Consider the following 17,452-nt stretch of genomic DNA (forward strand, 5'->3'; position numbering starts at 1 on the left):
TAAGTGTCACATTCCTGAGCCCAATAAACAACTTTTGGTACCCAGTTCAAAGAACATAATCTATTAAAACGAGTACAAGTAATTTTGCTATCACACTAGCAAAAACACAAAAAGGCCTAGCGTGGAAGCTAGCCGGTCTCTAGCAGGAAACAGAAGTTGTACATGTAATATGAAAAACAAACTTGGAAGCAGGGAACAAAAGGCAGTAAGCTAAAAACCACAATCAAATGAAGCTTACCGCAACGCTGCATTGACGAGACATAATACGACACGACAGGTAGCAACGACAAGAGCGACATCGACATGACAATAATCCAGCCCAGACTGGATGGGAAGGCAGGTTAAAATAGGAGCAGGGAACAAAAGGCAGTAAGCTAAAAACCACAATCAAATGAAGCTGCATTGACGAGACATGATACGACAAGACAGGTAGCAACGATAAGAGCGACATCGACATGACAATAATCCAGCAACTGACTGGAAGACAAAAACAGGTTCAAATAGATGTGGGCTGATTGACACCAGGTGTGGCCAGTTGCCAATCAGCCACAGCTGAGGGGGAAAAGCGCTCAGGGAGAAACACAGGAAACAGACAAAATAAGAGCGCTGACAAGAAATACTACACATATAGTGGAAACTAAGACAAATGGAGAGGAAAAACTAAAACACAATCTAATAAACGCGTTGATAAATAAAGAACATAATGTCATGGCTGTCTTGAGTTTCCAATACTTTCTACAACTCTTGTTTTTTTGGTGATAGAGTGATTGGAGCACATACTTGTTGGTCACAAAAAACATTCATGAAGTTTGGTTCTTTTATGAATTTATTATGGCTCTACTGAAAATGTGAGCAAATCTGCTGGATCAAAAGTATACATACAGCAATTTTAATATTTGCTAACAGGTTTCACTGCAATAAGGTGCTTTTGGTAGACATCCACAAGCTTCTGCTTGAATCTTAGACCACTCCTCTTGAAAAAATACTTTTTTTGGGCTTTAGGAATCACTAATGAGCCGGAGTCTTTTGAACGCAGATTTCTTGCCGGGACATATGGTACAATACAATCGGCAAGATAGGATGGAGCTAGACCGTGTAGTATTTTATACGTAAGTAGTAAAACCTTCAAGTCACATCTTAAGTGCACAGGAAGCCAGTGCTGGTGAGCCAGTACAGGCGTAATATGATCAAACTTTCTTGTTCTTGTCAAAAGTCTAGCAGCCGAATTTTGTACCAACTGTAATCTTTTAATACGTTACAGTAATCGAGACGAGACGTAACAAACGCATGGATAATGATCTCGGCGTCTTTAGTGGACAAAATGGAGCGAATTTTAGCGATATTACGGAGATGAAAGAAGGCCGTTTTAGTAACGCTTTTAATGTGTGGCTCAAAGGAGAGAGTTGGGTCGAAGATAATACCCAGATTTTTTTACCGAGTCACCTTGTTTTATTATTTGGTTGTCAAATGTTAAAGTTGTAATATTAAATAGAGGTCGGTGTCTAGCAGGACCGATAATCAGCATTTCCGTTTTTTTGGCGTTAAGTTGCAAAAAATTAGCGGAAATCTATTGTTTAATTTCATTAAGACACGCCTCCAGCTGACTTTAAAAAAAAAAGTTCAAGAAATGCTCCCAACCTGCTTAATTCACTCTTTCCTTGTTTTATTATTTGGTTGTCAAATGTTAAAGTTGTATTATTAAATAGAGGTCGGTGTCTAGCAGGACCGATAATCACCATTTCCGTTTTTTTGGCGTTAAGTTGCAAAAAATTAGCGGACATCCATTGTCTAATTTCATTAAGACACGCTTCCAACTGACTTTAAAAAAAAAGTTCAAGAAATGCTCCCAACCTGCTTAATTCACTCTTTCCTTGTTTTATTATTTGGTTGTCAAATGTTAAAGTTGTATTATTAAATAGAGGTCGGTGTCTAGCAGGACCGATAATCACCATTTCCGTTTTTTTGGCGTTAAGTTGCAAAAAATTAGCGGACATCCATTGTCTAATTTCATTAAGACACGCTTCCAACTGACTTTAAAAAAAAAAGTTCAAGAAATGCTCCCAACCTGCTTAATTCACTCTTTCCTTGTTTTATTATTTGGTTGTCAAATGTTAAAGTTGTATTATTAAATAGAGGTCGGTGTCTAGCAGGACCGATAATCAGCATTTCCGTTTTTTGGGCGTTAAGTTGCAAAAAATTAGCGGACATCCATTGTTTAATTTCATTAAGACACGCCTCCAGCTGACTTTAACAAAAAAAGTTCAAGAAATGCTCCCAACCTGCTTAATTCACTCTTTCCTTGTTTTATTATTTGGTTGTCAAATGTTAAAGTTGTATTATTAAATAGAGGTCGGTGTCTAGCAGGACCGATAATCAGCATTTCCGTTTTTTTGGCGTTAAGTTGCAAAAAATTAGCGGACATCCATTGTCTAATTTCATTAAGACACGCTTCCAACTGACTTTAAAAAAAAAGTTCAAGAAATGCTCCCAACCTGCTTAATTCACTCTTTCCAGCAGCTTCAATTCCCCCTTAAATTGTGGTAAGAAATCACTCCCCCAGCCGTCCTTAGAAGTGAATTAATTCTGGCACATCGTTGAGTTTAGTACAGGTGTGAACAATCACTGATTCCAAACAATATTTCCAACATAATGATAAATTGGCTTCATTGTACACTCCGAGAACGATCCTTGGCTGTTGCGAAAGAACATTTTAAGGCCTCCCGTATTGAGTTTTTCTTCTTGGCTGGGGCTCAGGTGTGCATTGTTCATGGAAGCTGGCACCTGGAGCTGCCGGCTGAAACACGGACTAAAGCAATTTGGCGTCGGAGTGAGATTATTCATTTGCTGCACAGCCACGGGGTTAACATTCCCATCCTCTAGTAAAAGTGGGCACCGGACTAATTAAAATGCTATTCTGGAAATGTCCTGGAGACTTTACCCATCCTGACGTATTTAAGATGAATCCATGTTGAGAGAGCATTAACCGTTTAATTAGACTTTTACACTTCCCTGGCCCTCACCTTACCTTACCTCACCTTTCCTTACCTTACCTTACCTTAGTCAAGGCGTGGACCAGGGGTCACCAACCTTTTTGAAACCAAGAGCTATTCTTGGGTACTGATTAATGCGAAGGGCTACCAGTTTGATACATACTTAAATAAATTGCCAGAAATAGCCAATTTGCTCAATTTACCTTTTAATAAATACATCTATATATATTTAAAAAAAAAAAAAGAGTATTTCTGTCTGTCATTCCGTCCTACATTTTTTTTCCTTTTACGGAAGGTTTTTTGTAGAAAAAAAATGATGAAAAAAACACTTAATTGAACGGTATAAAGGAGGAGAAAACACGAAAAAATTCAAATTAAATTTTTAAACATAGTTTATCTTCAATTTCGACTCTAAAATTTAAAATTCAATCGAAAAAAAAAAAAAATAGCTAATTCGAATCTTTAAAAAAAATAATTTATGGAACATCATTAGTAATTTTTCCTGATTAAGATTCATTTTACAATTTTAAAGACATGTTTTAAATAGGTTAAAATCCAATCTGCACTTTGTTAGAATATATAACAAATTGGACCAAGCTATATTTCTAACAAAGACAACTCATTATTTCTTCTAGATTTTCCAGAACAAAAATTTTAAAAAATATATTCAAAAGACTTTGAAATAAGATTTAAATTTGATTTTACTGATTTTTTAGATTTGCCGAAATATTTTTTAATTTTAATCATAATAAGTTTGAAGAAATATTTCACGAATATTTTTCTTCGAAAAAACAGAAGCCAAAATGAAGAATTAAATTTAAATGTATTTATTACATAAATACATTTAAAAAATACTTGAACATTGATTTAAATTGTCAGGAAAGAAGAGGAAGGAATTTAAAAGGTAAAAAGGTATATGTGTTTAAAAATCCTAATATCATTTTTAGATTGTATTTTTTCTCTAAAATTGTCTTTCTGAAAGTTATAAGAAGCAAAGTAAAAAAATAAACGATTTTATTTAAACAAGTGAAGACCAAGTCTTTCAAATATTTTTATTGGATTTTCAAATTCTATTTGAGTTTTGTCTCCTAGAATTAAAAATGTCGAGCAAAGCGAGACCAGCTTGCTAGTAAATAAATACAATTTAAAAAATTTGAGGCAGCTCACTGGTAAGTGCTGCTATTTGAGCTATTTTTAGAACAGGCCAGCGGGCGACTCATCTGGTCCTTACGGGCGACTTGGTGCCCGCGGACACCGCGTTGGTGACCCCTGGCGTGGACTGTGGTGCGGTTTGTTTTCCCGTGATGCAAAGCGATTGGAACGGACATGGCGTGAAGGTAAGGACATCTTTTAATTAATAACTCAAAAAAAGAAACAAACAAAAGGCGCTCACAACCAATGTTCCCTCTAATTGTTGATGTGTGTAAACAAACGCAAAAACTTCTTGAGGTCCGCTGTCCACATGGAGCTGGAGGAGGCGTGGCTTCCAGCTCCGGCTGAATTTCAGGAGAAAATTTCTTCCGGGAGGTTTTCGGGAGAGGCGCTGAATTTCAGGATTCTCCTGCAAAATCCGGGAGGGTTGGCAAGTATGGTTATCAGGGACTGTTATGACTGACAGACAGGTGTCACGGTGCGACTGCAGACAAGCACCTAAGAAAACCCCCGTCTCCATGAATTGATTAACGTGGACCCCGACTTAAACAAGTTTAAAAACTTATTCGGGTGTTACCATTTAGTGGTCAATTGTACGGAATATGTACTGTACTGTGCAATCTACTAATAAAAGTATCAAAGTATCAATCCATGGCAACTTCTTTGTCGCTTTCACTCATTTGCCGCCTTTCCACTAATGCAGAGGTAGGCAACCCAGAACGTTGAAAGAGCCATTTTGGACCCAAGTAACACAACGCTGTCAAGCGCCATTCATATAAAACTCGCGGGCCGCTCTAAAATTAAACTTTCATACAAAGATGGGGGCCGCAAAATAACGTCTCGTAAGAAACCCCTGATATCGAACATGCTATACGTTTACCAAACAATCTGTCACTCCTAATCGCTAAATCCCATGACATCTTTTACGTCTAGTCTCTTACGTGAATGAGCTAAATAATATTATTTGATATTTTATGAAAAGGTGTTAATTTCACACTATGAAAAAAAACTGCGACTTATAGTCCAAAAAATACGGTAGTTACTATGGTCATCTTAGTCACAGCAGCTCAGACCAGGTACCAAGCAGTGTGGGTGGGGAGCGTTTCCACAGAGTGTTTCCAGCCTGAAATGTGGGTGTCAGGGACAAACGCGGAAGAAGATTTTTTTTTTTACAAAACTTTGTGATATATCAGATGTATCAGATTGTAGGTGGATTTTGTTTACCTTTGGTGTTAATATTTTGTGGTTTGTTGCATTTCGCATGGTTGTAAAATATGTGGATGGAGAGTGACGTTCACATGTCCTTAATATTCAGTGTTTTATCGTTCATAGTTAATATCGTAAATACCCCAATATTGTCATGTACTTCCTGTGTGTCTCATTCAGTGAAAAAATGTAAAATTCCATTCCGTTTTTTTAAGGTCTGCCATAACGTGTTTTAGCTTTCAATCAGACATTGTTGTGAGGTTTTGTATTATTAGTGTCCCTAAAATTTTTTCTCTTAATTTTCTCCTCCACGAGTCAAAATAGTTGCCCAGGCTTGATCTATGATAACTGTCAAAGTTAGTTTGTGACGAACCCCAAGATGCAGAGGAGGCCGGCATTGAATGAGAAAACATGGTTTTAATTTACACACTACAACAAAACCAAACAAAAGGGTGCAAACAAAAAGCACGCACGAGGCGGATAACAAACTAAAATAGCTAGCATGAGAGCTAGAAGATAACGAACCAGGCTATGAACAAACAAAACTAAACAAAATAAAATAGCTAGAAGATAACGAACTAGGCTATGAACAAAGTAAACTGGAAGCAGGGAACAAAAGACTGTCAAAGTTAGTTTGTGCTGAACCCCAAGATGCAGAGAAGGAGGCAGGCATTGAATGGGAAAACATGGTTTTAATTTACACACTACAACAAACCCAAACAAAAGGGTACAAACAAAATGCACGAACGAGGCGGATAACAAACTAAAATAGCTAGCATGAGAGCTAGAAGATAACAAACTAGGCTATGAACAAACAAAACTAAACACACTAAAATAGCTAGCATGGGAGCTAAAAGATAACGAACTAGGCTATGAACAAACAAAACTGGAAGCAGGGAACAAAAGACTATCAAAGTTAGTTTGTGACGAACCCCAAGATGCAGAGAAGGAGGCAGGCATTGAATGGGAAAACATGGTTTTAATTTACACACTACAACAAACCCAAACAAAAGGGTACAAACAAAATGCACGAACGAGGCGGATAACAAACTAAAATAGCTAGCATGAGAGCTAGAAGATAACGAACTAGGCTATGAACAAACAAAACCAAACAAACTAAAATAGCTAGCATGGGAGCTGGAAGATTACGAACTAGGCTATGAACAAACTAAACTGGAAGCAGGGAACAAAAGAGTGTCAAAGTTAGTTTGTGACGAACCCCAAGATGCAGAGAAGGAGGCAGGCATTGAATGAGAAAACAGGGTTTTAATTTACACACTACAACAAAACCAAACAAAAGGGTGCAAACAAAAAGCACGCACGAGGCGGGTAACAAACTAAAATAGCTAACATGAGAGCTAGAAGGTAACAAACTAGGCTATTAACAAACAAAACTAAACAAACTAAAATAGCTAGAAGATAACGAACTAGGCTATGAACAAACAAAACTGGAAGCAGGGAACAAAAGACTGTCAAAGTTAGTTTGTGACGAACCCCAAGATGCAGAGAAGGAGGCAGGCATTGAATGAGAAAAAAGGGTTTTAATTTACACACAACAACAAAACCAAACAAAAGGGTACAAACAAAAAGCACGCACAAGGCGTATAACAAACCAAAATAGCTAGCATGAGAACTTGAAGATAACGAACTAGGCTATGAACAAACAAAACTAAACAAACTAAAATAGCTAGCATGGGAGCTAAAAGATAACGAACTAGGGTATGAACAAACAAAATTCAAGCAGGGAACAAAAGACTGTCAAAGTCAGTTTGTGACGAACGCCAAGATGCAGAGAAGGAGGCAGGCATTGAATGAGAAAACATGGTTTTAATTTACACACTACAACAAAACCAAACAAAAGGGTGCAAACAAAAAGCACGCACGAGGCGGATAACAAACTAAAATAGCTAGCATGAGAGCTAGAAGATAACAAACTAGGCTATGAACAAACAAAACTAAACACACTAAAATAGCTAGCATGGGAGCTAGAAGATTACGAACTAGGCTATGAACAAACTAAACTGGAAGCAGGGAACAAAAGACTGTCAAAGTTAGTTTGTGACGAACCCCAAGATGCAGAGAAGGAGGCAGGCATTGAATGAGAAAACAGGGTTTTAATTTGCACACTACAACAAAACCAAACAAAAGGGTACAAACAAAAAGCACGCACAAGGCGGATAACAAACTAAAATAGCTAGCATGAGAGCTAGAAGATAACGAACTAGGCTATGAACAAACAAAACTAAACAAACTAAAATAGCTAGCATGGGAGCTAGAAGATAACGAACTAGGCTATGAACAAACTAAACTGGAAGCAGGGAACAAAAGACTGTCAAAGTTAGTTTGTGACGAACCCCAAGATGCAGAGAAGGAGGCAGGCATTGAATGAGAAAACATGGTTTTAATTTAGACACTACAACAAAACCAAACATAAGGGTACAAACAAAAAGCACGCACGAGGCGGATAACAAACTAAAATAGCTAGCATGAGAGCTAGAAGATAACGAACTAGGCTATGAACAAACAAAACTAAACAAACTAAAATAGCTAGCATGGGAGCTAGAAGATAACGAACTAGGCTATGAACAAACTAAACTGGAAGCAGGGAACAAAAGACTGTCAAAGTTAGTTTGTGACGAACCCCAAGATGCAGAGAAGGAGGCAGGCATTGAATGAGAAAACATGGTTTTAATTTAGACACTACAACAAAACCAAACAAAAGGGTGCAAACAAAAAGCACGCACGAGGCGGATAACAAACTAAAATAGCTAGCATGAGAGCTAGAAGATAACGAACCAGGCTATGAACAAACAAAACTAAAATAGCTAGAAGATAACGAACTAGGCTATGAACAAAGTAAAGTGGAAGCAGGGAACAAAAGACTATCAAAGTTAGTTTGTGACGAACCCCAAGATGCAGAGAAGGAGGCAGGCATTGAATGGGAAAAGATGGTTTTAATTTACACACTACAACAAACCCAAACAAAAGGGTACAAACAAAATGCACGAACGAGGCGGATAACAAACTAAAATAGCTAGCATGAGAGCTAGAAGATAACAAACTAGGCTATGAACAAACAAAACCAAACAAACTAAAATAGCTAGCATGGGAGCTGGAAGATTACGAACTAGGCTATGAACAAACTAAACTGGAAGCAGGGAACAAAAGAGTGTCAAAGTTAGTTTGTGACGAACCCCAAGATGCAGAGAAGGAGGCAGGCATTGAATGAGAAAACAGGGTTTTAATTTACACACTACAACAAAACCAAACAAAAGGGTGCAAACAAAAAGCACGCACGAGGCGGGTAACAAACTAAAATAGCTAGCATGAGAGCTAGAAGGTAACGAACCAGGCTATGAACAAACAAAACTAAACAAACTAAAATAGCTAGAAGATAACGAACTAGGCTATGAACAAACTAAACTGGAAGCAGGGAACAAAAGACTGTCAAAGTTAGTTTGTGACGAACCCCAAGATGCAGAGAAGGAGGCAGGCATTGAATGAGAAAACAGGGTTTTAATTTACACACTACAACAAAACCAAACAAAAGGGTGCAAACAAAAAGCACGAACGAGGCGGATAACAAACTAAAATAGCTAGCATGAGAGCTAGAAGATAACGAACTAGGCTATGAACAAACAAAACTAAACAAACTAAAATAGCTAGAAGATAACGATCTAGGCTATGAACAAACTAAACTGGAAGCAGGGAACAAAAGACTGTCAAAGTTAGTTTGTGACGAACCCCAAGATGCAGAGAAGGAGGCAGGCATTGAATGAGAAAACAGGGTTTTAATTTACACACTACAACAAAACCAAACAAAAGGGTGCAAACAAAAAGCACGAACGAGGCGGATAACAAACTAAAATAGCTAGCATGAGAGCTAGAAGATAACGAACTAGGCTATGAACAAACAAAACTAAACAAACTAAAATAGCTAGAAGATAACGATCTAGGCTATGAACAAACTAAACTGGAAGCAGGGAACAAAATACAGTAAGCTATAAACAGCTACAAAATATAGCTTACCGCTACCTTGCAACGACCCGGCACGACACGACCGGAGCAACAAATAAAGCTTTAAAGTGCCTTATTTTCGGCTCTCTGCGAAGACACTGGCCATTTCCCTGTGACGTCACACAGTGCTGCCAATGTAAACAAACAATGGGAATACCACAGCAAGATATAGCGACATTAGCTCGGATTCAAACTCGGATTTCAGCGACTTAAGCGATTCAACAGATTACGCATGTATTGAAACAGATGGTTGGAGTATGAAGATATTGAAGAAGAAACTGAAGCTATTGACGCTATTCATAGCCATAGCATGGCCGAATAGCTGCGTTAGCATCGCCGGTAAAATGTGCGGACCAAACGATCAGGACTTTAAAATCTTTTCACACTGGAGCAACTTAAATCCGTCGATTGGTAAGTGTTTGTTTCGCATTAAATGTGGGTGGAAGGAAACGTAATATAGTTGCAAATGCATCTGCAGGTTATCCATACATCTCTGTGCCATGTCTGCTTTAGCACCGCCGGTCAAATGTGGAGACACTCTGGCACATTCAATGGGGGTCTGGCGGCAGACACTTTGGCATCTTCGGGCCAGTGGTGCAACTTGAATCCCTCCCTGTTAGTGTTGTTACACCCTCCGACAACACACCGTCGAGGCATGATGTCTCCAAGGTTCCAAAAAATAGTCAAAAAAAAGGAAAATAACAGAGCTGAGACCCGTGTGTGTAATGTGTTGAAAATGAAAATGGTGGGTGTGTTACCTCGGTGACGTCACATTCTGACGTCATCGCCTCCAGCGCGATAAACAGAAAGGCGTTTAATTCGCCAAAATTCACCCATTTAGAGTTCGGAAATCGGTTAAAAAAATAGATGGTCTTTTTTCTGCACCATCATTCAATCAATCGATCAATGTTTATTTATATAGCGCCAAATCACAAATGTCTCAAAGGACTGCACAAATCATTACGACTACAACATCCTCGGAAGAACCCACAAAAGGGCAAGGAAAACTCACACCCAGTGGGCAGGGAGAATTCACATCCAGTGGGACGCCAGTGACAATGCTGACTATGAGAAACCTTGGAGAGGACTTCAGATGTGGGCAACACCCCCCTCTAGGGGACCGAAAGCAATGGATGTCGAGCTGGTCTAACATGATACTGTGAAAGTTCAATCCATAGTGGCTCCAACAGAGCTGCGAGAGTTCAGTTCAAAGCGGATCCAAGACCACAACGAGAGTCCCGTCCACAAGAAACCATCTCAAGCGGAGGCGGATCAGCAGCGTAGAGATGTCCCCAACCGATACACAGGCGAGCGGTCCATCCTGGGTCTCGACTCTGGACAGCCAGTACTTCATCCATGGTCATCGGACTGGACCCCCTCCACAAGGGAGGGGGGGACATAGGAGAAAAAAGAAAAGAAGCGGCAGATCAACTGGTCTAAAAAGGAGGTCTATTTAAAGGCTAGAGTATACAGATGAGTTTTAAGGTGAGACTTAATTGCTTCTACTGAGGTAGCATCTCGAACTGTTACCGGGAGGGCATTCCAGAGTACTGGAGCCCGAACGGAAACGCTCTATAGCCCGCAGACTTTTTTTGGGCTCTAGGAATCACTGATAAGCCGGAGTCTTTTGAAGGCAGATTTCTTGCCGGGACATATGGTACAATACAGTCGGCAAGATAGGATGGAGCTAGACCGTGTAGTATTTTATACGTAAAGTAGTAAAACCTTAAAGGTATATATTGACGCTTACATAGGTCTGCTGATAATGTTGCCCTTTGAACTAAACATATATCCGTAGTGGATGAAGTGACTTTTACATCAGCAGCCTACATTCTACTTTGTTTCGTAGCATTTAGTCATAGTCATTTAGCTCGGTTGGTAGAGTGGCCGTGCCAGCAACTTGAGGGTTGCAGGTTCGATTCCCGCTTCTGCCATCCTAGTCACTGCCGTTGTGTCCTTGGGCAAGACACTTTACCCACCTGCTCCCAGTGCCACCCACACTGGTTTGAATGTAACTTAGATATTGGGTTTCACTATGTAAAGCGCTTTGAGTCACTAGAGAAAAAGCGCTATATAAATATAATTCACTTCACTTCGTCTCCAAACACAGCACAGAAAGCACTTTATAACCTTCCCTGTGCTCCTTCTCATTCTTTTATACAGGCCCTTTATCCTCCCCATGTAATACGAGTCCTATATTCACTATACCTTGGCTATCTACTGTAGATGTTTACGGTACTGCATGAAAAATTGCAGCTGTCCTTGGTTCCATACATCCCCGCAAAGACATTGAGCAGGTGTAACAAATATATGTATTTATTCCTACTGAAACAAGCTTTAGTCAACTGAAATCTCCATAACGCCTTCCTACTCCGTGCACATGGGCATTGCCACACACCTACACTAGCATGAGGGATGGGACTAGAAGTGGACCGTATTCTGGATTACAATAGGACCTCAATTTAGGAGCTTAGTCATTGGTTCTGGGAAAAAGCTCTTAACTCAAAACATTCTGTCAGGCTTGTTCCCTGACGGTTTTGTCTAAGTTTTAGTTCTTCCTCTGCATTTGTCTTTGTTTCCTGTCTTTAGTTCCTGTCAGCACTCTTGTTTTGGTTCTGTTTCCTGTTTGTCTCCCAGAGTGCATGTGTCCACTCAGCTGTGGCTGACTGGCACCTGTCTACACCTGGTGTCAATCAGCCAGCCACTATTTAGACCTGTTTTCTCCTCCAGTCAGGGCTGGATTATTGTCATGTCGATGTCATCGTTACATCTACTACCTGTCGTGTTACTATTTGTCCTTGTCGTCGTAGCGCTAAGCTGTTCCTGTTAGCCATTTGTAGTCTGCTTTCTCCTAGCTCTTGTTAGCCATTAGCTGTTTCCAGTTTTTCTGTGGTTTGCTGGTTCCTGTTTCCTGTTTGTCTCCCAGAGTGCTGTGTCCACTCAGCTGTGGCTGAATGGCACCTGGCTACACCTGGTGTCAATCAGCCAGACACTATTTAGACCTGTTTTCTCCTCCAGTCAGGGCTGGATTATTGTCATGTTGTGTCGTGTCGATGTCATCGTTACAGCTACTACCTGTCGTGCTACTATTTGTCCTTGTCGTCGTAGCGCTAAGCTGTTCCCGTTTGCAATTTGTAGTTTGCTTTCTCCTAGCTCTTGTTAGCCAGTTTTTCTTTTGTTTGCTGGTTCCTGTTTTCAGTTTTGGCTATACCTAGTTCCTGGTTTGTGTTTTGTACCGTTTATTTTGGACATTAAATTACGTTTTCTTATTTAATGCCTGTCACCGTCTCAAACACATTCTGACAAATTCGTCCTTTGGATCAAAAATCTATGTAATCGATGCTTGCCCCGCCCAAAACAACAACATTTTAACATGTGACATGCATTTTTAAAAGGAAAAACAAACTTTTAGATAATATCGTCCCTTCACTACCACCGCCATTCTGAACAGAACAGTCTCTTCTGAGGATTCTTTCAGGTTCCTGGGATCACGGGACCTGAAGTGGACCTCAAAATATTAATTGATTACATGGAAAAATGACACAATCCAATCCACCAAGTCAAATTCCTTAAACATACTGTAATGTTTAGTAAGGGGATGTGACGGCAACAGACACCAGAGGGCTGTAATGTTCATATATATAGTCAATGTTGAGTTGAGTTTGAGTTTATTTCGAACATGCAAACATACAACATGATACATCACAATTTCCAGTTTCTCTTTTCAACATGTTCAAAAAGGAGTAGGAAGAAGCAATGTATATATAATAATAATAAACAATACTGAACTATATAATGGAGTGTGACGAAAATCCGAGAGTGTATGCGTGTGACTATGTGTGTAGATTAGCTGACGTGTGTTAGCAAGTGTTGACGAGAGCGAACGAGGCAGTCCACGGGGGCAGGCAGGTGATCCCGGCCGAGAGAGAGGCGTCAGAGTCCAGGGGCGAGCGAGGAGTCAAAAAACGAGGGAGGCAGTCGAAATCCAGGGCAACGGAAGGAAAACCCTGCTGAAACACGGGAGAAGACAAAGGACACATCAAACCACGGAGAGGAAACAAAAATAGAGCATAAAACTTCGCTTATGGTTCACCATATGAGAACTAAGTTCCCGCCGGGATCCCTGGGTCCACTGGTCTTTTAAGCAGCTCGCCCTCATCAATTCCAGGTGTGTAGAAAGGCATTCGTCTGCAGACTTGTAGCTGCGTGGGCGTGCTGCTCTCAGTGCGAGTGTGCTGTGTCGTAGAAATTTCTTAAAGACGATCCTTTGGTGACAAATAGCTTTAAAATGATTTATTAAAGCAACAAACAAATAATAACAAGCTTCGCAAAGCGAGACCAAACCAGAACGACACATCCGTTCGTTCCAGCTTGTTCTAACTCCTTTAGAATTTGATATGACGATTATACATTCTCAAAAGTCCCACCCTCCACGCTCATTTACATACAGTACACCAGTGGAATGAATACCCAAAATCCTGTGAAGAAGGAGAGGGTGTCACTCAGGAAAGGGGAACAATTTCGCTCTGTTGGGGGTCAGGAAGAGGAAAAACACAGGCCCAGGTCAACTATAGTCCACATGTCACATCAAAGGCACAGGAGACAGAGCTTGATCAGATAAGAGATCTCTTGCTAAGTGTCACATTCCTGAGCCCAATAAACAACTTTTGGTACCCAGTTCAAAGAACATCATCTATTTAAACGAGTATAAGTAATTTTGTTATCACAGCTGTCAGCCGAGAGAGCGCATGTGGGCGTGGCCCGCGGTGCGCTGGACATCAGGCACAGATGAGGACGCCATTTTCGGTGCCATTTTTGTTCAGCCCTTGTCAGTTTTTATAAGTTACCGCCAACGATGAAATGATCCACTTTAATAGCTATGTGCATTGCGGGTAATTGCATTACCCACAATGCACTTCTGCCTTGACCCTCTGCCGCCGAATTCTTATTGGTTGACTTGTATGTGACGATTGCTGACATTTTCTTGGTCTCTTCCGCGAATTAGATAAATATTATTTTTTGATATTTTACGGTAATGTGTTAATAATTTCACACATGAAAACTATGAAAAAAACTGCGACTTATAGTCCGAAAAATACGGTACTTGGCCATTAAAGCGGATTCTGGTTACCCAGAAGGCTTAGCGCCACAGATAGAAACTAAATACCGTTGTCTTTGAATGGCAAAGAGACAAAAGCTAATCAATCAATCAATCAATCAATGTTTATTTATATAGCCCCAAATCACAAATGTCTCAAAGGACTGCACAAATCATTACGACTACAACATCCTCGGAAGAACCCACAAAAGGGCAAGGAAAACTCACACCCAGTGGGCAGGGAGAATTCACATCCAGTGGGACACCAGTGACAATGCTGACTATGAGAAACCTTGGAGAGGACCTAAGATGTGGGCAACCCCCCTCCCCTTAGGGGACCGAAAGCAATGGATGTCGAGCGGGTCTAACATGATACTGTGAAAGTTCAATCCATAGTGGCTCCAACACAGCCGCCAGAGTTCAGTTCAAAGCGGATCCAAGTCAGCAGCGAGAGTCTTGTCCACAGGAAACCATCCCAAGCGGAGGCGGATCAACAGCGTAGAGATGTCCCCAACCGATACACAGGCGAGCGGTCCATCCTGGGTCTCGACTCTGGACAGCCAGTACTTCATCTACGGTCATCGGACCGGACCCCCTCCACAAGGGAGGGGGGGACATAGGAGAAAAAAGAAAAGAAGCGGCAGATCAACTGGTCTAAAAAGTAGGTCTCTTTAAAGGCTAGAGTATACAGATGAGTTTTAAGGTGAGACTTAAATGTTTCTACTGAGGTAGCATCTCGAACTGTTACCGGGAGGGCATTCCAGAGTACTGGAGCCCGAACGGAAAACGCTCTATAGCCCGCAGACTTTTTTTGGGCTCTAGGAATCACTAATAAGCCAGAGTCTTTTGAAGGCAGATTTCTTGCCGGGACATATGGTACAATACAATCGGCAAGATAGGATGGAGCTAGACCGTGTAGTATTTTATACGTAAGTAGTAAAACCTTAAAGTCACATCTTTAGTGCACAGGAAGCCAGTGCAGGTGAGCCAGTACAGGTATATATGTATGTATATATGTATATGAAGGTATATACAGTATAGGTATATATGTATGTATATATGTATATAAAGGTATATACAGTACAGGTATATATGTATGTATATATGTATATAAAGGTATATACAGTACAGGCGTAATGTGATCAAACTTTCTTGTTCTTGTCAAAAGTCTAGCAACCGCATTTTTTACCAACTGTAATCTTTTAATGCTAGACATGGGGAGACCCGAAAATAATACGTTACAGTAATCGAGACGAGACGTAACAAACGCATGGATAATCATCTCGGCGTCTTTAGTGGACAAAATGGAGCAAATTTTAGCGATATTACGGAGATGAAAGAAGGCCAATTTAGTAACGCTTTTAATGTGTGCCTCAAAGGAGAGAGTAGGGTCAAAGATAATACCCAGATTCTTTACCGAGTCACCTTGTTTAAGTATTTGGTTGTCAAATGTTAGAGTTGTATTATTAAATAGAGGTCGGTGTCTAGCAGGACCGATAATCAGCATTTCCGTTTTTTTGGCGTTGAGTTGCAAAAAGTTAGCGGACATCCATTGTTTAATTTCATTAAGACACGCCTCCAGCTGACTACAGTCCGGCGTGTTGGTCAGCTTTAGGGGCATGTATAACCTAATCAAAGATATAAACACACAAACTTGGCGATGGAATCTAAACAAAAATAAGTTCTATACTCAAACAACGTCAAAGACATGAAACTATAAACCAGCACTCAGGTTTTAGTCCTAAAACAAATCCTACCTATTGATAACTTGCCTTAAACGTTAAACCGTCAAGCAACAGCACAAAAACGAGGAGATGTGGTGTTTGAATCCAGTTTTGGCTTTAATGCTGTAATGCAGGGGTAGGGAACCTATGGCTCAAGAGCCGGATGTGGCTCTTTTGATGACTGCATCTGGCTCTCAGATAACTCTTAGCTGACATTGCTTAACACAGGGGTGTCCAATGTGCGGCCCGCGGGTCATTTTTTAACGGCCCCACGGCACGTTTTAGGAATACAATAAAAAAAAAAAATTAAAAACATAAAAAGTGGTATAAAAGAGCAAACAGGTGAAATGTAACAATAAATTGTTGCAATGCTTACTCTTATAACACAAAGCTGCCATGCAGGCTGTTTCTTTCTTTAAAAAATAATAATGAATCAAAATAAACGTCATTTTGAATTATTGACCTATTCAAGGCTTTGATTACATCACATTAAATATTCCACTTTGAGATATTTGCATATTTTGTGTTTTACCATATAAAAAACTGAGCTGCTTTTTTTTTGGTAAAGAAGGGCCTAAAACAAACAAACAACAATAAAACTTAAAATTGACGTATATATCTGAAGTTGATCTGAAGATTATTGTGCTAAAAGTAAACGGTAAATAAAATGTATAATTTATTTTTTAACACTTTAATAAGTAGGACACTTTTGTATCCCCAATTATTTTAGTGTGATTTGTTTTTAAGTGTCATTGCTCCAAAAATAATAATGAATCAAAATCCTAAATTAAGGCTCCAATTATTATATAATCTCAAATATTCCACCTAAATATTGCATATTTTGTGTTTTTCCCTTTTTTTTTTTTCTAATGTTGATCTAGAGATTTAAAACTTGCATAATAATAAAAATTATAATACTGAATAATGACCCATTTTTGATATTTTTTTTTTGGACCAAAACCCTTTGGGGTCCCCGGGATCATAACTGAGTGGAGGCCTAAATGTATATTTTTTTAAACATATATTGTATTGGTTTTTAAAATAAAAATTATGAAAATGGCCCCCGCTTGCTCTGATTTTTCAGTGTGTGGCCCTCAGTGGAAAAAGTTTGGACACCCCTGGCTTAACACGATAATTATGAATAATCCCGCAAATAATCACAGTGCTAAAAATACCGTTCGAAATATAAAACACGGTCATGCATTTTATCTATCCATCCATCCGTTTTCTACCAGACTTGTTCAAGAAGTCGCATTAATGGTAAG

This window comes from Nerophis ophidion, linkage group LG17, assembly GCF_033978795.1.
Source record: "Nerophis ophidion isolate RoL-2023_Sa linkage group LG17, RoL_Noph_v1.0, whole genome shotgun sequence".
NCBI classification, from domain to species: domain Eukaryota; kingdom Metazoa; phylum Chordata; class Actinopteri; order Syngnathiformes; family Syngnathidae; genus Nerophis; species Nerophis ophidion.